Source organism: Diprion similis, chromosome 8 (assembly GCF_021155765.1).
Source record: "Diprion similis isolate iyDipSimi1 chromosome 8, iyDipSimi1.1, whole genome shotgun sequence".
NCBI classification, from domain to species: domain Eukaryota; kingdom Metazoa; phylum Arthropoda; class Insecta; order Hymenoptera; family Diprionidae; genus Diprion; species Diprion similis.
Window position 1 is genome coordinate 15,414,807 of NC_060112.1, and position 24,613 is coordinate 15,439,419.

Sequence of the window (24,613 nt, forward strand, 5' to 3'; positions counted from 1 at the left end):
GGAACGCCACAATTCTCTCAGCTTCATTTCGGCCGCGGCCTCTGTATTATTTTATGAATATTTTGAAATAAATTCGCTTCTGTGGAAACCTGTGAGCTATAATATTTTTCAAATTATTTTCTACACCCCGCTTGAGTAACTTATAATTATTTCGCTCAACTAGCAATACAACAGCCTTGCTAATTTGGAAATATACACACATACCTTCTTAATTGTATTGTCATGTGACAAGTTATGTCATCACCTTAATGATTGGTTCAACGGTCAGACCTTTGAAATAAATTAACCAACCGTCAAGTGGAGATAATTATCATTTGTTTGATAATTGGCATAATCATCTGCAGACAGGGTTGGATAAAGATTTCATCAACGATGCGGCCTTTAACTTAAGTTACCTCCATCAAGGATCTACAAAAGATAAGTTGAAAATTGTTTTCTCACCCTGTTAAATCTGCTCAGACTATAAAGTCGGAAGGATTTAAGTTGAAAAATTCTTGGTAGGAAAAGTTCGTTCGGGTGCCAGAATACGAAGGCGAAAAGGATCAGTTGAGCTAGCTGTTCTGCTCAGTTGGTCACTAGATGAGAATTTAATCTATTGAAAAACTGACGCCTCTTCATGCCCGATTATTACCCGTTCTCTTCATTGTAATCCGAATTCAAGCAATTAGCATCGAATAACTTTCTGCTCGCACCTATTCGAAATAAAATCTTCAACCTGTGTTCAGCGTCCTATTTCCCGCGAAGTTTCTTGATAACTATAACTGTAACTTTGAAACAAGTGAAACAAAATAACGTTACGAAACCGACAATGTGGCGGGCTTTATACGAGCCATTTTATCATACCGTCAATGGGATAATGTCCCGGTAGTAAAAAGACCGCACATCACAGCCTCTGGTTACACACTTTATTCATTGAAATTAATCGTTCCCCAGTTGCAGGGGTATTGTCGGAATAGAAAACACACTAGCAACTTACAACGGGGCTTAGATTAGAAGTAGAGAAAAGCTCGGATCACCGCCGTTTTTATCGAGGGCTGGTTCGCACCCCCTGCGGCGAACTCTGACCCAGGGGTAAACGGCAGAGACGCAACGGACAGATGGTCACCAACTAGGAACCTGAGCGTGTATCCATTCGACGAAATGTCTACTATTCTCGTTTTCACGAGCTTATAGTTAGCTTCCATACGCAGCGGGAACCCTCGACAAAGGCTAGAATTCTGACTACGGCTCAACCGATCGGTGATTCTCTAAAGTGAATTTCGAAAGCTGAATTCTCAGTTTAATAGGATCATGACCGAAGTTCAGACGTCAGTTTTTCACATAAGTTTCCAACTCATAGACCTACGCTCCTCTGCACGAAACGTTCGGATCTGCGGAATTTCCTCCCCGCGATGAGTTTTAAAAATCGTTTCTTCGTTCCGAAGGATTCGTCTCGAGGTATTCAGGCATACATGGCGATAAAACTCCGCGTAAGGAGAAATGACTGTAAAGAAAAGCACTCGTATTTGAAACGTTTCCCTTCCATTGTATTCAATCATTTTAAACAGGCCCAGAAAATCCCCTACAGGTAAATTTGAACGAGGGAGGACAATTTCCGATAGAGAAATAGAAGACGTTACCGTTATACAACCATTGGGAGTAATAAAAGTGGCGAACGTGCAATAGGGACTCATACTTCGACGTTAGAGAGGACCGAAAGAGCGAGGAAGTCGGAGAGGGCGAAGGACGGTGAAAAAAATATGGGGGGGAATAACGTTAATATGAAACACGCGTGCCTGAACAGAAATAAAAGTTTGTTCATAACGCTCTCGCGGGTTTGGCCTGCGTTCAGACGTGCCGCTGAAGTCTGCAGGTCGTGGTAAAAAGGTTTTATCCGCCGTTGTGGTCACGGGAAACTCTATTTTATAAAAACCTTTTCTGGATGCGATACAATTTCTAATAATTATTAAAGTTTTGGTCGACATCAATTACGGCGACTTTGCAACCGCATTATGTGCTACATACAGGTATCTAGATGCAACTTGTAACTGGTTTAATACCGCTACTCGATTTATACGCACGTACTTCGCGACGAAGGAGTATATAACAATAACTCGTCTCGACGACGGAGCTCAAGTTTAAAGCCGCAAGAAGGGATGCGTCAACTTCCATCTTGTGGATCATATCACGACCCTGGCATGTATATAGCTGGACCAAGATCGGACGTGTCTACGGATCCGTGAAATATGACGCACGATCGCTCGACAGAGTCCCTGCTGGGCGCTTATCGCCTCCTGAAGTAATAGGACCGTTTATTTAGATAATGGCGATTTATGAAGCAGCGTGTCGAGATTATCTCATCCAAGTAACAAGCGATGCCAGCGTTCAACGGAGACCTTTATAAGCTACTGGAACCTTCTTCACACTGCGGGAGAAAAGCCAAACTACTCGTCGATCACTTTCAACGCACTTCCTAAATCTTGACTCTCAAATGCGCACCTGCTGTGCTTAGATCATTAAAACCTCGACCAGGCTTCGAAAGCCTGTTTGGCAGGGCAACGTTGGATCTAGGTGTGCAGGATAAGCGGGAAGGAAGTTGGTGGGTGGAAAAATAACTTCACTGTTACTGCCGAAATCAGCGATCATTCACGGATTTTATCTCATGTATACTATTCTGCAGAACTGTAACAGCTGATTTACGCAATTTATGATATAAATTATCACCCGAAGAGAGAATTATTGGTGCACGATTTAAAACACAAATCAACGTGCAGATAAAGGTGCGTTCACGAATCGTTTGTCAAGTTATCAGCGAGGGATGCCCCTCGTTCATAATTGAGCTGGCTGTGGCCGGTGGTCCTGACCCCACAGGTGAAAGCATTTAATCGCGGTTTTTGATCGAAGTAATTGACACTGCTACAGGACCGCGAGATTCCCGGGTGCTTGCTAACCGGATGATCTGCGGCTTGGTCCAGCCGTGGCAAAAATGCATGAGCGATGGCCGATGGACTGATGAATTCCGTTTCTTGCTAGATTTTTTCTCATCAAGATCCCGGACCTAACGCAATTCATCCGCCCCGATGAACGAACATTTCTCACGTGAATTACAACAGAGATTGAGGCCACCTTCTTCGTCGAGCAGGAGGTATGATGAAAACAACAAAGAAAAAGGGAAAATCGCTGGCAACGCAGGGTTTTAAAATAAATTTTTTTTCTTGTCTGGTACAACATTCATGGAGTTGGGCAGTTTGTTGCTTCCATTATACATTCAACCTTTAAACAAATGATTAGGATACTTGTATTCCGGTCTCTGAATCAAGGAAATTTAAACTGGCGTGACTTTATGAGAATAGACGAAAAGCTGGATTGTTGAATTGGTATCGCATCAGGCGTTGCTTACACCCCAAACCGGTTTATATCGAAATTCGAACATGCCGCCACAATGCCGCCTGCACGGAACGCGGGATAGGTTGCATCAGAGCGAATGATCAGTGTTTGTTGCCACGACAGTCGGTGGATCCTGCGAAGGCCTCACGACTGCTTTGATCGTGTAACCAGACTAGAAATGCCAATTAAGCAAATATTATCGGAGCTGGTACCCGCATGCAGCACACCGGGATCGCGGCCTCGAACGTGCGGCCAGAGGACCGCATGCGGCAGCAAGAACCGAGTGTGTGTATCGGTCCGAATGCTAACGCGTACGTTCGGACGGACGGCGCCAGTTACAGATGTGCAGTCAGTTCCCCGTGAAATCCGCATTATGGGGAAATACGGGCCGCACGCAGACTGCCACCTAAATCAAACGCGTCCCGCCCTTTCCTCCCACAGGAACCCCTCCTGATCGCACCCACAGCATCCACTTATTGATTTTTACAGAGTGTCATGCCTCATCTCCGGCTTAGTTTCTTCATTGGATATTTTCACGCTCCGCAGACCGTCGATGGTAGAAACTTTTCACTCACGTCCACTTCCGGGTTCTCGAATTGCTTATGGAGCAGGTATACCTTGATCTGTACAATCAGCGATGCATTCCTGTAGTAACACGTGTCCTGTAGTAAAATTTCCACCGATATTAGGAACTTTTTAGCAATCTTTCTCGTCGCTTCTTCCCGTAGATTCGGAATCATACTCAAGGATAATCGAAAAACTTTCATAGTCTGAACTCAATGTCATCCGCCTTACACGTCCCAGTTGTTCTCATCGGTGTTTTCCATTCGATGATATTCTCACGAGTAAATTCTACTGTTTTTGCAGATTTCATTATTACTCTACTTCATCAGTGTCTGCGGGGAGCGCTCTGCTTCCTAGGTCGGGTAGAAAGTGGAAAGTTTTCAAGATGAGACTGATGGGTACAATATAATACGCACCGAGAGCTGTGCAGCATTTCCCGAAGCGAAAGTGAAACGTAAATCACTCTTCCAACACTCACCGTGTATCCGTCATGTATATCTGAGTAATTGTACAAACAAAGACGAAACGGAAATACTCCGCGGAACAATTCCTGCCGCAAGGATAAATGTGTGGAACTGATTATTGGCTTTTAGTATTTAGCAGTGGCCGTATCCCGAGAGTCAGTCAAATTCGCAGGTTGAACAAATCATTCACGGAACTTGTCAACATTCGCATAATTTCACAACTGAAGCAGATATTTCAGCTAAATTGTTCACAGCGCGTCATAATGTTTTGAATAAATAACAAGCATGGATGAATTCATCTACATGACGGAGAATTTTTGGATCGTGGAAAAAAAAGAGCAATGTAAAACAGATTTTATTCATTTCGGAACGAAATTCCAGAGCTCCAAGTATTTTTTTTCCCTTCCACTCCTCTCTTCCCTCGTTCGGAAACGCGGATTGCTGAGGCCATCGCTACTATATGGTCGAGTCAGAACGAACTGACACCGCGAAACGTCCATATGGAATCCATCTGCAGACAGTTGGACACAATTACGTCTAGTAATTGGGGACAGTCAACCATATGGTCAGAGTGTTCCTCCCGTTCTGCACATCCAGGAACAGTTCCCGACCACGGCAAGCAATCTGCCTGAAGAGGCACAGGAGCGTTAAACGCGTGGTGCGAATATTCCCGGTTCGACGGAATCGCTTCCTTCCTTTTCAATGGTCGGATTTAATTAAATTGATGGTACCTCTCTGTGCGTTTCCGTTTTTATCCAATCTTTTGTTGTTGCTCTCTTGTATTTTTTTCTTTACAAAATTGTAGTTTTGAAATTGGAAGGTGAAACACGTTTTTTTTTTTTTATCACTCTATATGGATCAGATCGCCGATGCGATGTGGTTAATTAATTTACCCATTTTTTTTTATTAAATAAATTTTTATTCAAGTTGAACTTTTATTTGCATCACCACGATTTGGCCTACATATTAAGTACACGTTTTCATCCGTGGGGAGCTTTGAGTGCGGCTTCGGTGAACCATTCATTCATGCAGTTTCTGTCGCTCGAATATCTTGTTTACGGAAATTTTTTTAAAACCATTTTATTCACCGTTATTCCCCTTCTCTTTTTTACATTTTCACTCTTCCTCCTGCCTGTACCGATCGAGTGAAAACCTGACTCAACTCACGCGTTATACACTTTTTCGTCACTTAGCTATTCTGCCGGAATAACCGATCAGAGTTCGAATTCTACCCGCGGAGCCTTCGCCATAACAGGTTTAGGACGGGGTCGTGATATGAGAATGCGGCAACCGGTGATGGATGGCTCTGCTATAGGTTACGCGTCGCTTGTACGGCGGTATGCCGCCCCGCCTTTCGCCCTCCACCCCCATTCGGTTATAGAGGATGGCTGGTTTTGTGGGGTCGTTTAGTTCTCGCTATACTGCAGCAGCATGGGGGATTCACCGTAGTCAGCGCAAACTTGACCTAAACTATAAATAGAGCCCTATAAAAGTTCGGCGCCAGTGTATTTCGGGTCCCTTTCCTCCTTATACACATGATCTATATCTACGTCCATATTTATATACGAGGCATTCCAGGATTTGCGAGAATTACGGCATAAAACGTGCAGATATTAAAAAATCATAAATAGTAAAAATTTACTAGAAAAAAAAAGAAAAAATTCAGGGTACTATTTACAAATTGGGATACTTGCATAATGGTTTTTGAACAAAATAAAAAATGATGGGGTCCACGGTGTATGACCAATACGTGTAGATGTACGTCTATTCCGTCAACGGACATCCAGACGCCTTTGAAAAGCCGCGCTCGGTGTCCCTGCGGCCTCAATAAAGCCATGCCGGGATATTCACCCTCTATTTACATCAGTGTCCACCGCTACGGTTTTATAGCTTGTAAGATATATCATAAGATCTCTGAAAATCAGAAAAGAACCGAACTTAAGTATACATTGCGTAAGTCAACCTTACTCACTCAATAAATACCTTTTTTAAAATATTTGGGTCTTGACAGTTAATTAAATAATTTTGATATCGAAATATTGAAAATTCAGTGAGTTATGATTTTTTTAATAGAATGGTCTATTTTCCAGTATTTTGTTTTATTATACATTTTTTTCAAGGAAAACGCGATTCAAATAGTCAAGTGTCTTAAGAGTACACCGTCTACGAATAGATGCAAGTTGTGCAAATATAATGTACATAACGTTCGATGAATCATCCGTCTTCGATTTTGAATTCGCGAAAACGTGAAGAGCCTGTGCTGCGGCTGTGAGAAAGGAATCTCGATTTCTACGTATAGACTCTATATACACCGGGTTTCGACCAGAATCCAAGGGTTTGTTTATGTCGTATGTGGGTGGAAACAGAAAGCCGGGGAGGCGCATTGGGAGAAAGGAGAGAGGGCAACGGGGCAGGGGAGTGGGGGGTGTGGATATAGGGTGCCGGAGTTATGAGACAGATATGGGAAGTAAATTATCGAGAGATAACAGAAGAATATGACTTATATCATGGAAGAGATAGAGAGAGAGAGATAGAAAGAGAGAGAAAACCTCGGCTGTCGGAGTATTTTCTCCGCGCGTTTCCCTCATTCTCGTATTCCTGGTCCACGCGTCGAATATGTTATCCTAAGCGCTCGTACGGGGATCCTAGACCTCCAATTTTCTCTGCCCAGCCGGCTCGAGGCCCATCCTAAACTGAGAGATAAAATACACACGGTCACTTTTTCCGCAGCGAATATATACCGGGTTTCTTTTATCTGATGACATGAGCGTGAAAAACTACGCGCTGCAGGTTTATTCCGAAGGAGAACTACAGCGATCATCGCCTCTATCTGAATATAATTCGATTCGTGGGACTCTTTCCAAACCATCTTATGCAGAGCGACTGATCCCCAACAATTACGCCATACTTAATTAAGAGAAGCGCTTATTCGCCGCTAAGCACCGCACCGCTGAAAGTGGATTAGGATTAATCCGGGTGACCGAAACACGTTATTTATACCAATGCAGTTCCAGTTTCAGTATGTCGATGATTATGACCAGATTGGTAACTCCTAAGATCGGTGCTCCTCCAAAGGTACTAATTGACCGATTCGCTTATATTATTACAGTTTGTGAAAATTTGTGATATCGTTAAAAAGCTGCCCGTATAATCGGTGCTAAGTGTATAAACATCCTGTCCTGCTACACGATTACACAAAATATCCTTGAATGTTACATCAAACGGATTTGGTTATTGCAAAAAGAATAAAATCGGATGCATGAAACAATAAATATGTAGTAATTGAACTAACTCAAATCAAAATCATAATCAATTTCGGTAGTCAACGATATAATCAGATTATTTTCGTTATCAATCTAGATCACGTCAACATCACACCATACGTTTTATGGAATCGCAGTACGGAATCAGTCTGAAGTTTAACGTTATTGTAACGATGCATCCTTGCATATAAAACTGATTAAATAATAATTGAAATATGAAATAACAGGGTGACGTAACCTGCCAAGTAATCCCACAACCTCTATGCACGTCACTGGTATTAATGAGCGCCCTGACTGCAGATTGACAAATACAATCAATTCTGGAAAAAATTGTATAGTCAGCAATAACCATCGAGTAACTCACAAAAGGGGCAGGTCCCGAAGTAATTATTGTGGCAGCTGCAGAGGCAGAATTTTACCAAATCTACGGTTATCTCTGATGACCGCTGACGCACCGGTAGAATCAGTGTAAAATATTGTCGAGATCGTCCCGCATATCCTAACGCAATCCCTTGGTTATTAGCTTTCATAAACTCTCGGGGGTAATCTGCATGTCAAGGTGGACCAGTTTCATCCGTGACGCAGCCTCCGGGACGGTCGGCTTTTCAGGCCTATATATTGAGCAAGGCTTTGAAACACACACGTCCACCAACTTTGGCGGTATTGCGGACTTTGTAGATGTGCCGGCATTGCTGAGAACCAGATTCCCTGTATTGTTCGTTTAAACGTCGTAACCGCTGAACACAATGAATTCTGAGCCTCTGTCCATGTCACAGCTTCTGTGGGGATATTATTTTCTTCATATTTTTCCCCAGCCTACCGCAGATTCGATTCTCGCCTATCCATAAATTAAATCATTATGCACGCGTTGTAGCTGGAAGAATATTTTAATTTTTAACGATCAAAGAGCCTGTAATTCGGAAGTATGGCATTTCTGGAATAACGACTACGCGAAATATTGTTGTTATAACATACCGTCGAGCTTTGACAGCCGCTGAAGATCCGGACGTGAAATAAAATATTAAATTTCGTGCATACTACCCGGAAATCTATCGTACGCGTTTATACTTTAGACTATGATTGGGATTTTGGTCCAAGCACAAAGTCAGAACCCATTAGCACGATGAGCGGTTGGAAATTAGGGAGATGTGGAATTTCATAACGTTTAACATTCCGTTTCAAAACGAGCAACGTACTTCAACCAGCCAGTATGTGCTTTTAAGATAGAAAATATTCGTGTCCCTTTATTTTCAGCCCAACCACGGCTTTGATGTTTCAAAAAAACCTACGAGTCCGTTACGTGAAATGATATTGAGCTACCATTTTCAGCCGGTATATCGTCTCTGGTGACACAAAATTGAAGAGTATGGTGACCACTGCCATTACACAATGAAAAGTAGAGACTAACGACAATTTAATCTTTGTGGTTATAGGAAGTAAAGAATTATTGGCGCATATTTAGCTTGAATCGTTGATATGAGCATTGAAACATCAATACGCCACTGCTTGATCGATTAGACATTTCGTCGACTTTCTGCACTATGATTAGTCATTAACGCTCCTCTATACCTTTCATCATTTCCTCAGTTTCAGGTGCTGCAATAACGATATTGATTCGCTATTGAATTATCGTTGAACACAAACTGTATAACAATTCGCTTTGAAATTTCCCCATTCAATTTCTCGATCGATTGCCAATGAAAATTGATGATAACTATCGGACGTCATTTATCCCGATTAATGATTTGTCGAGCAACTCTCTCTGATGAGAGGAGTACACGAGATAACGTGAATTCTACACGAGATAATGCGCGGATAAAAATCGTTTGCCGGTCACTCGCAAGACTCCCACGCTTGCTCGGCTTCCCAATTAAGGACATGTGCCAAAAATATCATATTTCCCACCGTCGCGTCGCCACTGTAGCGTCAAATATTTTCAAAGTCAGTTCGAAGGGTGGTTGGGTTAGCAGGCGGGTAGCAGGTGTTGGACGTACGCTCAAGATTTTGTTACTTGATACACGAGGTTTTCTTCGCTTCCTTTGGCTCCCTCGACCTCCGGGCATTCATTGAAAATTGTACCCAACTCGGTGGGAGCTGTTTCGAACGGCTCCGGGCCATTTGTGTTCCAAAAGCCTTGAACTAAGTGAAAAAGATCGGTCCTGGCGTTGGCAACCCAGTCCGGCGGTTGGCCAAAGGCACAATTTTCATTTGCATTAGTTACCTCTCCGGCGTAGAGAAGGAGAAGGTTATCTTATTGTTATGCGTGGTCGAGAATTGTCGCGAGGACAGGGAGGGTCGAGGGGTGCCTTACGGCGGCCAGGGTCGTGCTGTAATTTGAAAAGTGTAACCGCTGCGGAGAATGGCAAATTGGAGGGTACAAATGACAAAATACCGGAAGGGACCTGAAAATTCTGCGAGTAAATTCTTAGCCTGTGGTGATGTGGTTTTGAAAACGTTCACACTCAAATTAACTACAGAGAGCCGGAGGGGCGGAATTTGCGAATAAGAAATTTGGCAACGTGAGGACAAGTAATACATCTCCCAAAGAGAGGTACATGGATACCCAGATATAATTTCACCCTAAATAGGTCCGTAAATTACGAAGTGATGAATGATGGAAACATAATTGTAGCTTAAATGTGATTTGAAAAAAATTGTGGCAGCCATTGTTATGGAACCACGAAAATTCCATTTGTCGTGTGAATGCGGTGAGCCTTGAATGGAAATATTTGTCAATGAATTGCTTTTGTTACGGACTGTGCCATATTATGGATTTATTTCTATTGAACGCAGTTTCGGCGACCAATGCATAAATCCAAGTAATAGAATTGGCGAGCCAGGAGAAATGGAAACATACTCGTAATGCATTCCGAAGAAACCGTGTCACAGGATATAGCGATGAAAAATTCCCGTACCAGCTTCTCTCGTAAGATTAATTTTTCTCCGTTATATTCGGAGTTCATGTGATTTTAATTCCAAAATTTAACACGGAGTTGCAAAGAAACAATGATTACCTGGTACGTCAGTAATTTCTTGACCTATTTATTACGCAAGAGTATTGAAGATAGGTGAATTTGCTTTTCCAATCTGACGTAAAAAGCTTTGAATAATTTGACCGTGAAAAAATAATCTATTAATATACACTACGACATTCCGATATCAAGTAAGAGTAAGAATATACCTACATGTCTCTTGTTATTCGAATATTTTATCGATTGAAAAGTTCTTACGCTGATTCTTAATGAGGTGGATATCGAGTATAAATGAGGTACAATCAGCTGGCACTGACCAGAATACACGGCTGATATTTTTTCAACCAGTAATCAATAAGAAGCTCCTTCATGCGTGGCAAGTTTTTAAGAACTTTTGTTGTATAAGAGTCTTAAGCTGCAGGCCAACGAACTTGACCACCCAAATGGACGAAGTAAGCAATTTGACTGGGACGATTTCTCTTAATCTCGGCACTCTTAATGTCCGTTGTCTGTATAGCCGTACAGCAGCCGAGAAGGTATTCAATATGCTTGTGACACGGTAGCCTTTTTTGTGCCCGACGGTGAATGCTTGAAAATTGAATAGCCAAGCGGCGGCGGTAGCTTTTACCGAACGAACTTTAGTCGCGGTGGGTAGTTAGTCGTCCAGCCTCCGGAATCTAGATTCCCTGATGTGTGCCTAGACTGGTCCATCCCGGGTTTTCAACCGGCACATGGATGGGCTACCAAGAGCTATAAGGTCGGCTCTTCTTCCGCGTGCATGGCGCGTGGCTACGTGACATACGTGCGTCCTGGTCCTAATGACGCCAGGTACATACCTATCGGCTTGCGTGACTTTGGTTTTGGGCAGCTACGTGAGCTATTCACGCTGTCGGCGCTTATCGTTCGTCCGTTACGTGCGGAAAGGCCTGTCAGTCCATCGAGCCCATGTGAGCAAGGCCCACCTTATCGCAGGCAAGCGAGGCGTGCGGACTGTAATCGCTGCGAATCGAATTTGTTTAAAGTCACGGGGGGGGGGGGGGGGGGATGATTAACCGGGCGCGACAGCTGATCCGTGTTTGCAAATTTCACGTGAATACTCCGGGTAGACGCCTCGGCCGATTTCGAATTCCTTTGAAACTTAACCGGGCGGAAATCTGAGATGCGATCGACGCGCCCGGTTGAGAGGCACTGGACCCAGAGCTGGTCACGGAAGTCGGCTATTAAAATTAGTGAAGGGACACCGCCCAGCTAAACGAGGGTTCAGAAGTCCAGCCACCGAAACTTGGCCGGTCTGCAGTCATCTCCGTTACGCAAGCACGGAATCTCTCCTCAATTTGGCACCCGAACAGCTGCTATGTACTTAACGTTTTCGACCGGCCAAATATGCCGATGATTATTATACCCCGGGATGATCAGTGTCATATAGCGAAAGCCAAAGTATACGCACGAAAGTCCATCCCGATTTGAAAGGAATGGAGGAAAAGATGCGGCTCGGATTTCCAATTATACCAGAGTAATTGCACGGTTTATACATTTCTTTGAAAGTAAAAGAAAAGAGTAGCCGAGTTACAGTCGCTTCACCTTTTTTTACCGACTCTGTGAAAAACTGTGTCATATAAATTAATTCATTATTTCGATGAGGTGCAACTTTTGAACACATTTTCAATAGAAAATTCACTTATTTTGGAAACAAAACGGACAGAACAAGAACGAGCGACGCGCTCCTTTGTTTGGGATTTTGCCCCAACTACGTTTTCCGAAAAGTGAAGGACCAGGGATGGGGGACGAAAGCGTACTACGAATTCACCAGGTGATTTCTACTCGCTCCGGAATAAGGCATCCCCTCCCTGTGAAAGTGGGACAACAATTGGAGTCGCGAAGTTCAAGGCGCATGCCCGTCGCAACGAAGGGTTCAACTTTTCGCCCTGTTGTAGGGTTGAGAGTTGAAGTATAATTAATCTTTTCACGAATTGCAAGCCCTCGTCCAAACAATGCGAAAATAGTTTTGAGGACTAGAATCGAAGTTCTTCCACTGCAATTATCTACGTACTCGCCATGTTTCCGTGGACTTCAATTGATGGAAAAATGTTCATATTTGCTGCAATAACTAAACCAATAACATATTCACTCCAAAGTCTCTGAATAGATGTATACTGTTTCGAAATCAAGTCAAGTCAATCTTAAAATAAATCATACAAAAATTCTATGATCTCCTATTATTGTAGAAATTACCATTACAGTACCTCGATTACCCACAAGTTCGTGAATTCTATTGTCATTACAAGAAAAAGCAATAAAGCAAACATTGATACCAAAAGTCTCTCCGTGTAGAAAAATCATGGTTATTTCGTGAACTGGAATTGAATTGAAAATTTTTAACTGCACCATAGAGCGTTTTAAAGCGAACAGAACGTCGCCCATTGCACAGAACTATTTGTCCCAATGCAATTGTGTGCCAGCCGGAGAAACGAGTCGGGCTTGAAGAGCGGCAGAAATTAATGGCAACGTGCATTCGCGGTTGGGGGACATAATTTTTTTTTTTTTCCCTCTCCTTCGCCGTTTTTCTCCCTCCGCGGTCGTGTCGTCCTGCTTTCTTTGAATCCTTGATAAAAGGGACGAGGGATGTCGGGATGGATGTGTAAGGAGGAGGATACGTCCAGATCCGAGAGGTTTGATTATTGCGTTTGTACCCGGAGAAAGGAAGTAGTGCTAGTCCCTCCGATTGACGCACGCAGATGTGACGAGGCGAACAAATAAAATGAGCCTGGCTCTCGTCGAAGCGCAGACCCGCACTTCATTGTTGGACCAGGGGGGAAAAAAAACCTGTCCTCTTCAGGTATGCCTATATTCACTGTCCCCAAGCCGGTAGCCGAACCAGTAGCGGACTCTGGGCCCCACTATCAACCAACCCTGTTATGTCTGTGCCGAGCGGTCCATTCAGTCCTATTTATTCAAACACCGGCTCAAAATATTTACCCTACGTCCCTCTCACGCTGGTAATGGTAGCCGGTGAAAAAGGGGCACAAAAAAAAAAAGGAAAAAGAAATTAGAAAAAAATTGTCAAACTCGATGGGTACGGAATTTTTTGTCGTTCACGCACAGAATCCTTGTGTACATTATACGTTATTATATAAACAACCTAGGGAGTGTGAGAGCTGTTCATTTTGAATGAAAACGTACGGTCAGATCTTGAAATCAAACAAATTCGAGTGATTTTCGGGTCAACGATGTGTTTAGAGCGAAAGCGAGCTTTGAGTATTGTCAAGTACGCAAACCGATTTCAATCCTGTCTGGTGTGAAGAGGTGTCTGTTGATAATTACTATTCTTGCTGACGTCGCGGCGATGCTATAGTATAAATATAATTGCGAGAGAAAAGTTGGTATCGATTTTTTTTCGCAATTACAGTACGAATTTTCACCAATTTGAAAAATTTCAACTGCATTAGATATGAAAGTTGGTTTGGATAGAAAAAAATGATCTATAAAATACACTCGTCTTCGGCATCGTTGTAAATTTGATTTGGAATTCGATTCCAAATTAAATTTAACATTTTCAAGCACAAATTTATCCACGTGATCCGAATTTTCAATATTAAAGGAGAGCTATCAAAGTCGCGTTTGTCGATTGACATGCGACAGAAGGTAATATGGTGTACAGGGTCACTGACGTCGCCAAATTGTTTCAACTCGTTACTGTTTCGTTCAATGAAGAGGGGGTAACGAGGTGGTGTGATGCATGCATATACACAAAGACTTTGTGTCGCAAAAAACTTACTTCACTTGGTTAATTTTTGTTCAAGTTGGGCTGTGCAAAGTAAAAAAAAACATTGGGAGTACAACGGTTCGAGACGCTCTTTCCAATGTAGTTCGGTTTGGAGGGATATTTAACTTCCTGCATATTCCTGGGAATTTATCATCCTGCATTGCAAACGAATAGCAAAACGATTTTTGGAATTCCTATTTATATTTCTACATTTCGTCGAAATTTCGTCAATTCATGTACCTGCCGTTGGCAGATCGACACGGCTGAATGAGTTATTCATACTAATGAAAAAATAAATGTTCCATTTCGAAAGTAATTAACTTTGAAATTTGATTGTGTTACGTTCTGAAGTTTGTTCAGATGACGTTATTATTATTGTTATTACTACAATTATCATTATTAATAAGCATTCAGAATTCAGCCGCTTAATCCCTGCGAAAAACTTAGTATTCTGTCTTATTTCTGAAAACAATATTAGTTTTATGACCTTCAAGCTTTGACTCGTTTATATTATTCAAATATTCTTAATTTTGGTATTTTACTTTAACCACTTCTGTTTCTTTCTTTTCTTACAGATTTTAATCCCGATCTCGTCCACAAGAAAACATATAAGCAGACAACGCCCAAAACCTCGACTGATTATTATTATTAACATTATTATTATTACTATTATTATTATTAGTACCAACATTCTTATTATTATTAATTAGATTATTTTGATTTGTATAATGTGTAATTCTGTACATACTCGCAATTACTCAGAAGTTTGTATATTTGTACATATTTAAGAGACTTAGGTAATAGAAATGATCGTGATATTGCAACACGTTATATCGATAAAATTATCTCCTCAATTTACGAGAAATATTACTGTAGTTCTGTCATAATTTGTTTGGATGTCCGGTGTAAAACTCAACTCAAACTAACGCTTGATAAAATAGATTGTATGACATTTTACCTGCGTTGAAAAACTGTTTCACGATAAATGTTAACTAGAATAATAAATACACATCGTTGAATTGCAATCGATATAATGAGTTCTATAATTTACTACGCTTATTTACGCCGAATACTGTAATAACGATCGTTAAATATATTATTGAAATTAATCCAGGATCGTCCACTTCCTTTTGATCCAAATTATGCTGCACTTCTTCTAATGTTAGTAACGAATTTTGCGTTCGGAAATTCAGATTGGTAAAATCCGAGAAATACGATTTACTTTATTAACCGTTCAGCTTTAAACATTTGCTCCTCATATGAATATTTTTTCTAGTAATTCATTTCCATTGCAAAGCGTAAAAACTCCTCAGCCTCTATGCTTAGAGTATATGTGCGATGAAAAGCCTCAGAATTCACGCTGCTAGATTTCTTCTTTATCTTCTTTCATTCTGAGATTAACAAACAACACCTCGCAATGCTTACAACGAGTGAATCAAAAGTATCCATCAACGGCCCGCTTCCTGTTTATATCAACGTAGGTATTAATATCAGTTGAAAGACAAGACTTACAGTCTATTCGTCACTGTCACTGTCTCGATAAGCTTAATAAAGTCAATCGTAGCCTGAGCTTCTGTGCTGCCTCAGTGATACCAATATCATTTCCCCGCAGCAGCGGCCGGTACGAGAAGCGGAAATTTTGGTCGCTTGAAAAGTATACCCATTAATTTTTTTTTTCGATAGAAATTGAAATCAAGATCGCATACATGTTAGGGGTGGGAGTCAAAACTTGGAAGGGTTAATATTACGACAGACCGCTATATCGTAATTTCACACATGAGAAAAATAAAAATAACGAAAGATGAATTGCTCGAAATCTTGAGTCAGTTGTTAGTAGTCATTCTAATCAGCGACACTTTCAGAAATCAATATTTCGAACAATTCATTTGTCGTTATTTTATTATTTACGTGTTTAAAATTCCCATATATCAGCCGTTCGTAATATTCACCCTTCCAAGTTTTACCCTCTACCCTAGTTTGGATATTCCGCTAGTGCAGCGACCTACAATAGCACGCATAAAATAGGACGAGCTGAAAAATAGAAGTTGAAAAAAGGGTGCAAAAAAAGTCCCTCACCATAGTGTGAAGGGGTTGGAATTTAGCGAAGAGTTTGTCGAGTTCGCCGCGTGGCGACGCTTTCGGAGACAGGGAGACAAATGGCGAGGAAGAGAAAACGAGACGGAGAAAGTGATCGAGCAAGCAGGCCAGCGCTACTTCAAGATGACTTAATGGACCGCGTTGCAGCGCCGCAGCACGGCGTGAAGAGGAGCAGCGTCTCGCCCTTCAACCCTCTTCCATCCCTCCTGGTCGCTCTAGCATACTTCAACTGATTTACGTACGAACCGACTACCGAGTGTCCTTGACGTGTCCTGCCGTTTGATACATGTCTGCCAACAGGTTGCGCTCTTCTCTCCCCTCCGCGTTTTCATTTTCCTCGAGCCAGTCGAGCGTTCGCCACTTTTGATTGTACATCATCGGTATAAGTGATGCACGGTTATTGTTCGTCACGCGATTGTTAATTGGTGGGAAAATTTTTGTCTTTACACGTTAAGACCGGACTAAAAACCAGTATCTACAATAAGTTTGAGGAGTAAGAAACTCGACTACAGCAGCTCTACTTTGACTCGTTAAAACTCTCCTCATTTCGTGCTGCGGACGATCCGTAAAAGCATGCGATCTTCCTCCAGACAGCGGTACAGAATTACTTTTTTTTGTGCGTGGTTTTTTTTTCTTCTACTTTTAAGAGAACGTGGGAGCCGCGTGAGCCTGCTGAAAATGATTAGAATAAAAAATAAACTTCCTCCCGGGGAAGGTATATATACGTGTGTATATATATGCATAAATCTTGACAACATATATATATATATATATATATATATATATATATATATGTGTATATTGTAAAGATTTTATATTTTTTAGGGTGAGTATTTTTTTCTGGTTTCCCTCCGCAAGTGAATGAGTGTAGGCGATGCAAAGGTCGGTGGATACCTATCTCTTAAATGTATTAAATGAAGAAGGAGACAGGGAAGAAAGGTAAAAAAAATGAAGAGATATGGGAAGAGAGAGTTGGAGCCAAGGAAAAGAGCTTGTGAAAGCGGGAAATCGTCCGTTTTATTATAATGAAAATACGCACGTTAACTCAGCACTTCTTATAGGTCAGCCTAAATTTAGGGCAAGGTATTATGACTGGTGTTTGAGATTAATGATGGATTAGATTCACCGTAAAAACACCCAAGATTGCGATTTTCAAATTTTGAAGTTGAAATTTTTGTTGTTCATTTTCATGAATAATTTTTTTGAATTTTATTGTTGAATATAAAAAATTTCGAGATTGTCGTTCCGAAATCGCGCAACGTTTGAAATAAAGCCTTCGTGAATTTAATTTCTGCCGAATTCAAATTTTAACTCACTTCACCTCGCAACCAATGATAATTCATCAAGAATTATCAACTGTTGGATTTGTATTAAATGAACGAGTATAATACCATACTATTTCCATAATATATACTATAGTGTTGACTATAAACATACATCGATGGGTGCGCGAATATATAAATTGAGACATTTCATGAAATTAGTAATCACGCGGGCGACTGGGCGGCGTGTTTTTTATTCATTTCTATTATTATTTGAAAGGTTGGTTAGCCACTGGCTGATTTCATCGTAGCCACATCGTTGGAAGTGAACGTGTGTCACAGCCTGATGAGCGAGAGTAGCTGCGGGAAAATCTATTATCGAACGTAATTTACCCCCGGCTATCAGATTTTCACGAAGACGTGAAAGTGATACGAAGCTTCCAGCTACACAGCCATAATTTTCGGGACATAATGGAGGCGTCTGTGCGATATGACGCGACGACAAATTGAGTTGCTGTCCAATGCACCGAGGCGGGTAAGTCGTATTGGCAAAAACTACGATTATTTTGCAACGGCGGTTTGATCAAGATTTCACAAAAATTACAGAGAAACGTTTGACTGAGGTTTTTTCAGGAAATCATGCTTCTGACACCCCCGTCAAATCGAAATGCCATTCGTGCCATGCTTTTTACACAATTTCTTTTACCCGGCTGCTTGCGGACGTGCAACGCGAGGCGTTAAGCCGAGGCCTGAAGTCTCAAAATCGAGCTTTACTGGTTAGGTTTATGTTACATGAGTGGAAGATTTTTTGCAGCGCAAGCTTCGTCAAAAGTGTAATCCAGAAAAAGTCGTGGAAGTATAACGCGCCAAATTTATATAACCACGATGTTCCATTGGACGTATTGCGGAAATAAAACAAGGTGAAAGAAATAACCGGAAGTATAGAAGGCAGGGTTGAAAACAGGAGTGAGAATGAACGGGGGCTTTCGAAAGCCAATCAGCGTTACGAAAATTATAACATTTCAAAATATTGGCTCAATTAATTATGACCAGCTGTTACGAGGTCGGGCTTTCCTCTCTGTGTCGTTTCATTTTGCACTATTTTTATTTTTTCCATATACATCATACCAATATATTCTTGTAGATACGCCAGAGTAAAACGAGTATTTTACATTTTTTGAGTTTAGTTAGAAATTCTTATCCGTAATAGGCAACGTACGGTTATTACCGCAATTTACGAACCTAGTTTACGTATATGTATGGATATATCTGAATTCTACACGTGCTGTATCTGGAAAGTCAAAATATTAGTTGCGGATAATTTTTCATCGGCAAATAAAATCGTTCTAAGTTAGTTCTTACTTCTAAGCTTATTTTATACTACCGGGACACATACGATGGATTTGAGTAGTAATTTTCTGCGTTGAATTGACTTATGACGAGATTGTATTTTCTAATTTGAATGTGAATGAAAATAATAGCCTTCCAATTTCATTTTTCCCGAAAAATTAGGCCTGATAGGGACAATTTCTTTTTTGTTTTGTGTGTGTGTGTGTGTGTGTGTGTGTCACGAGAACGTGGCATTCTCATTAATTCTTACAAAAGGGTACTAATGGAGTTGAAAAAAACATCTCCAATGTAAGTTCATCTATTTTGAAACACTTCTGTTCTAGTTTTGAAGGCCGCGGTATTATTTAAGTACCGTTTTGTTCTTTTGCTTTTGTTGAGCAATTTTCCCCACTGTGCCGAAACCATAATTGAATACGACGGGATCGTAGTGACAGCCATTCAATAATAATGAATTTAGTTAACAACAAATAAAATCGCTCCGGCTGGACAGTAAAAAAGACTTGTGGGATTTAAAAAATTCCTTTTGAAAACTGTGTAATCGCTCTCGTAGCGTACCGCATGTCCCAATTAAAATCCGCTAACGAGAGAAAAACAGTCTGCTCTGATGTGTATTTTTTAATCTAGAATATAACACTCGTCAGTTTCATGTAAATATTTCCAATTTCCTCTGGAAATTTTTTGGATTCAGAACCCCCTTGCATTTGAAGTAGTAGAACATATTCATCGAGATAAATAGTCTGGTATTGAAGTAATATTGGAATATTCGATACAATTTAAAAGGTGACATCAGAGGTTTTAGGGAAATCAGTTTTATGCTTTATAAATGTTTTGAGACTTCTTGCTTACTCGATTTGTTCAAATAGTTAATGTTCAAGTGAGATACTTTTCGTTGTTAATGAAAGCATTCTCCAGAGATGATCCTTATTATAATTTCGATACTACCCAACGTCTATTTTTAACGAAAAATTAAACTCATAACTTTTTTAATTTTCATCCATTTTGTACACAAAAATTTTTGTAACAAATAACAAGCCAATAAAAAAATCTATCGTTCAAGAAAATGCGATAGTAAAAAGAATGTTAAGCAATGATTCCCAAAATGAATGAAATGTCTCGATAATGTTTTCAACGAACAGGATTTTCAACTCGAAATGCATACACTTCAAAAAATTTCTCGTATATCCATGAAAGCCAGTTTCAATCGTACGGTATCCGATTGGCTTCAGTTTTGAATGAAAAACACGTGTTTCGTAATTCATTCTCAACATTCGCAAGGTACACACATTGGTTTACCCGCAACCGGCAATGACGAAGGAGGGAGACCCAATCTTGTAATAAGTGACACGTACCTAAATACAGGCGGACGAACGGACACAGATACAAACGTAAATGGCTGTTCGCCAACAGGTGGCGTTGACATTCTACGTTAACGAACTACACCCTTGCCTGTCAGCGTCCTCAATGAGGGTTCATAATTTTGCCTCGCCCTCAGTCTCGCAGCAACGTATCCCCCCTTTCACGCCTCGCCACGACTTCCTGTGTTTACGCAAGGACCCCTGTTTCAGCGTGTTGATGAGCGCGAGCGTTGAGATTAAGATTTTTTATCAATAACTTTTTTCACAGATGGAAGGGAGAATTTTTCCTTCCAGTACCACATGTATGGGAAAAATTATCAAACTGCACGGACAGAAGTTTCTGTATGTGCTTAACCATACAGTCCTTAATTATTTACATTTTTCACCGTAACAGGATAATATAGCTCTGAGTTTAAAATGAAGGTAAGTCTTGTAATTGCAGGCAGAAAATTGATTCGTGCGATCCGCAGAAGTCAAATTTTCTATCGGGTAGGCAATTTTTGATCAAGTAAAAAGTAGGAGACGATAAATACATATTTTGAAAAAAGAGTTTTCAATAAATCTAAACAACTTTTACCTTGTTTATAGCTCTCAACCACGGTAAAATTTACGTTTTGTATTCGTACAACGAACGGAGTGAACCTCATTATCATTACGAAACGTCAGTATGTGAATTAGGCAGACTTTGTAAAGTATCCGCGTTGCGGGCAGTGAAACGGCTTTCCGGGCGAACTGCCTGCAGTATCGTAATATATATGCCTGCATGAGTGAATATTATATACTTTAATACTCTTCCAACGTATATTTAAAATTGTTATTATTTTTATCAACCGCAAAAGCTCACTCGCTTTGCCATCAGCGCAACTGCCGCGAATTTTCACCATAATTCCCTTCTTACCAGCTTTTTGGCCAGTCGAGGATAAATCGCCCTGCGATTTTCATTCCCTAATTTATGAATTGTAATCGCGCGTTTTTCCACCCTGCTTTTCCCACCACTCGCGTATCTCGGGTGAACCCGTGTTTTAGGCACATACGCCAACGTTTACTGGGCGGGGGAAACTTTTTAACACTTGTCGCATCGGTCAATATACGAGAGGAATAAAATACTACGGTGCATATCGGACACTGGCAGAAAAATATACGAACTGCGAAATAACCGACGGAAATCTGCAGAATATGATAAAAAATAGCCACCCTAAAGCTGGAGATAAAACTGTGAACAGAAAAAAAATTAAAAAAAATAACGGCAGTGGCAGCTCGTGTAATCAAGGCGAACCGGATATAATCGTAGATTTGCATAACGTTCCGGCCCAATTTGAGTAGTTACCGGGTAACGCTCGGTTCCGCAAGTTATCGGCACAAATATTGCCTGATCGGAAACAGCAACATACCGAGGTGGCGTGTGTGCTCTGTAGCGAGATCAAAACGAGACGAATATGTATACAGGGTGGGCCAAAGAGAAATAAAAAACAAAAAACGACAGGCCTGATTAGAAACGTGAATAACATCCAAACGTTTGATCAACTTTCAAAAACTTACTTTCCTTTGAAAGTAAAAAATCGGAGCTCTTGAAAAACAGCTTTTGAAAAGTTGCCGAAAGACTGAAAAATGTTAATATTCAAAAATATTCAACGCAATTTCCTTCTGAAATTATGATTCGAATATTAATTGTCACATATTAGAAATTCTCCGAGATTTTATTCACGTGACTTTTTAGACATTGGCGAATTACGTAGAGCATCACACTCTAACTCGTGGGAGAGAAGTTTTCACCGTTTCGTGGAAGTTGAAGTTACATGGCTTGTTTTATTACTCTCCAGTTCATGAGATATTGCATCTTGGCCAAGGAGAGTTCTGGCAATCATATCGAAGTTAGTAACGTTATCGTAACAATTCATGCCGAGGAAAAATTGCTATTTCGGATTCTTGAAATTGTCTGAGATTTAGTATACCGTAATAAAACAAAACACACTCATACTTGGAAATCTTAGTTCTTTCAAAATCTTTGTAAAATTAAGAAAAGAGTCTTTTTCACCCCAACGTTTCGTTACGATAACGTTACTAACTTCAACCTCATTTCTGGCAGTAATAACCGTAAATAACTGAATTACGCTTCCGATTTACGTTTACGCGTTGCTCATATTGATTATTAGCAAAGTTTGAAGTATTAAAAATCAACGAAATAAACGAAAAACGCAGTGTTGTACATTTTTTTTTCATGATCAATTGAACCAAAATAAAGTAGTCCTTGAATCATAATTTAAGATCGAAAACAATTGAACATTAATCAATATTAATTTCTCTCAGTTTCCTAGCGACTTTATCAAAACCCAATTTTTAAGACCTTGTATCTCATCAGCTATTACAAATTTTTCAAATTTTTAAACGTGACACGAAAGATTCATTCTTCTAGTTTCAAGCAAAATAAGTTCTCCAGAAATCGGTCAACGCGTTCGGATTTAATTCACATTTCAAATCAGTCACATTTTTTTTGCCCACCTTATATATAAATCTACCGGCTTACTCTGACGCGTGAATTTTTTGCCCGCAGATCCGCTTGAGCGTGCGGTAAAAACGCTACCGATAAAAGATAATAAAAAAAAATAAAATAAAATGCGGAATATAACAGAGTGAAGCAGAACAAAAGAAGAAAAAAAACTTACTTGCAAATAACTGAAAACTAAAATAGAAATAACTTATAAAAAAAATGAAAAAAATGAGACGATACGCTGGTGTTTAAAAAAATTGTTCTACATACAACCGGATCTGGAACCCGTATGGCTTTTATATGCGCACCCGCTGCTGCGTACACGCATTATCTATTATTCACCTGCATGGCAAAAGGGAGGCGGGTACGCATGCTTTGGTACAAAACCAGGTATTGTTTATCTCGAAAAAACACTCGGTGCGCTTGTGGACGCAGGTGTATGGTGTATAAAACGGACACCAGCCATGGGTTATTCACTGGTACAATAAAATATCACTTTAATATTCATTTCGTGTTACGGGTGGATTCCGCGAGCCCAATTGCGCTCAAATAAAGCTACAGCTGTTGTTCTTCTTACCGCCACTTTCTATGTTTTTTTTTTTTTTTTTATTAAAACTTCATGAAAATACAGAGAAAATATCATTCACTGCGTGCTCTACATCGGTTGGCGATATTACAATTGAACCTGCGTTTCGAACGAGGGTTAATAGCAAATTCATGAATCACTTGTTGTATACAGTTATTAATATAACAGCTGTTGTATTAGTGGATTTCACCGGGGTTCTCTAAATGGTTACACTATACAATCACAATTGTTTACGATTAATAATTATGATCGTATGCATGATACTGTCGAGGATTAACAGAGATTATCGAAATCCTACCAAGCACACAGCTGGAACAATAAGTAGAATTATTTTTTGTCATTTTATTTACTCAAAATTTAAATCACACGTTATTATGTTCACTGTTTGCTGTACGTGAAAATCACACTGCATAGCCACAGAAGAAAATTGAAGGATAATCAATTCTACAATTCCTATCATCGGTGACCGAATCTCGTAATCAAATTCAGTATCAGCTTGGATTACTTCTCAGTGTATCGAAGTCATCGAAGTGCAGTAAACTGATTTTGTACCGTAGCCCAAGAAATTCGGACCAGATTGAAATCCTATTCCTGCTGATGTTTGAGGAAAAAAAAACAAAAAAAAAAAACAACCCGACATCCGCGTTTCTTGTCATAACACGTAATAGGTTTGCTTATCTGAAGTAGGTACACGGTCTCTCGGTTGCACGTATATTCGGTGAGAGGAACTTCCACCTTTCATTTCACTTCCACAAACGAGAATTTTCTCGACTGGTGATAAAGACTCATACATGTTAGTGGAGGCGGGTTGAGAAATTTCCGGAGATAGCTCGTGCCGTACTCGTTAAATGTGGTATCAGTGAAATTGCTTGGTTACCAGAGCTGTAAAATTTGTCATTCTGTTTTCAAACTATAAAAATATACTGACTGAATATTCCACGACGGGAGACGAGTTTCAGTCTTTACAGCTCATACGATTTTAGATGCAGCAAATGGCGCCAACGAAATACGAGAATGTTGGCCGACGATTGAACCACAATCTTAAAGAAGGAACATGTACCGATATCACGAAGTATTAAATCG

At 40.4% G+C, this 24,613-nt stretch overlaps 1 protein-coding gene across 2 annotated transcripts in view; it reads left to right on the forward strand.

Annotated features, from left to right (window-relative positions):
* The window catches only part of LOC124408715 (toll-like receptor 6), a 93,438-nt gene that overhangs the window by 7,706 nt on the left and 61,119 nt on the right, over window positions 1-24,613 (forward strand). The window contains exon 2 of one of the 2 annotated variants that reach the window (XM_046885851.1): window positions 14,968-15,421. The exons of the other annotated variant lie outside the window; for it this stretch is intronic. The gene's annotated coding sequence lies outside the window, so the exon portion shown is untranslated. Of the gene's footprint in view, window positions 1-14,967; window positions 15,422-24,613 lie in introns of those variants that run through there. 2 annotated transcript variants of the gene reach the window in all.